Source organism: Glossina fuscipes, unplaced genomic scaffold (genome assembly GCF_014805625.2).
Source record: "Glossina fuscipes isolate IAEA_lab_2018 unplaced genomic scaffold, Yale_Gfus_2 59699, whole genome shotgun sequence".
Lineage (NCBI taxonomy): Eukaryota > Metazoa > Arthropoda > Insecta > Diptera > Glossinidae > Glossina > Glossina fuscipes.
In genome coordinates, this window is record NW_024002358.1 from 3,789 (window position 1) to 4,922 (window position 1,134).

The 1,134-nt window shown below is 35.2% G+C and overlaps 1 non-coding gene across 1 annotated transcript; it reads right to left on the reverse strand.

Annotated features, from left to right (window-relative positions):
• Positions 1–491: 491 nt before the first annotated feature.
• LOC119643266 lies at positions 492–615 on the reverse strand. Its single transcript, XR_005248248.1, has one exon. It is a non-coding gene; the product is annotated as a U5 spliceosomal RNA (small nuclear RNA).
• Positions 616–1,134: the final 519 nt, after the last annotated feature.

Genomic DNA, 1,134 nt, shown 5'->3' on the forward strand with positions numbered 1-1,134 from the left:
TCGGCCTTGTTTGAATTATGTATTCACATAAATATATGATTTTTGCACAAATGCTCTTGGTAAGAAGCTTTCATTTATATAGCTCAACGGCACTGTTCTTGTTCATAAAAACAGGCAAAAACAAGGATGGACAGGTTATGACATTCGTCGCAACACAAATTCTCCCCGTTTTTCATGACATATATATGTTCGTCATATACAGCTGACTTGTTTCAATTTTCTTCCACTGTTTAATTGTTTCAATTGATCTGAATCTATATTATTTACTGATAGCTACAATTCTCCTTTACTTCTAATGCGTTCATGCGCGCGTCCTTCTAAAAGTTCGAGCACGGATTTAATAAATACAACACACAGGCAGAGAATATTTATTGGATAAACAAACATTATACGTTTTTCACGGTGCAACAAGTTCTCGCAACAAGTTCTCACCTTCTACACAAGCAAGCTCATTCCCTAAACCTAACTAAATCTTATTTATAACTTACGGACTCAACCTTAATAGGTCAAGCCACGAGAAAAATTGCTTATAGACTCATTAGAGTGCTCCTCTCCACGGAAATCTTTAGTAAAAGGCGAAAGATTTATTCGACAACTGAGGAGAAGCCAGAGTGCGTTTAAATTCCCAAAGCATTGTATTATATGTCATATAATTTATAAACACAATGAGAATTATAAGAAGAAAACAAAAAATTTCAACAAACAATAATTAAATCAATTCATTCATTCATATACGGGAGAACGCTAGCAGAATGTTAAAATTAGTCTTCGCGCATACGCAGCTACAAAAAAGGTATAAAACACGGGTAGGTTTCCAATCACCTGCACTCTCTGCATGCTAAAGCGAAACAGAGAAATGCCGACTAATAGTTAAAATGCCACCAAACAAATAGTTCTCAGGCTATGTGTACACATAAGTACATCAAGCGAACTTATGATGGGTATATCACAGTTGTAGTGGTCGACACTCTTTTTTTAGATTGAAAACAAAAACCAGTAGGAAAACTATATTTGGTGTTGACTGAATCTTTCAATACCCTTGCCAGTTATCGTAAAAGAGATACAAAATAAAGGAAAAATTAAATCCTCACACTCTGTAACGCAAGATGGGCGTGACCAATCTTTCTCTGTATT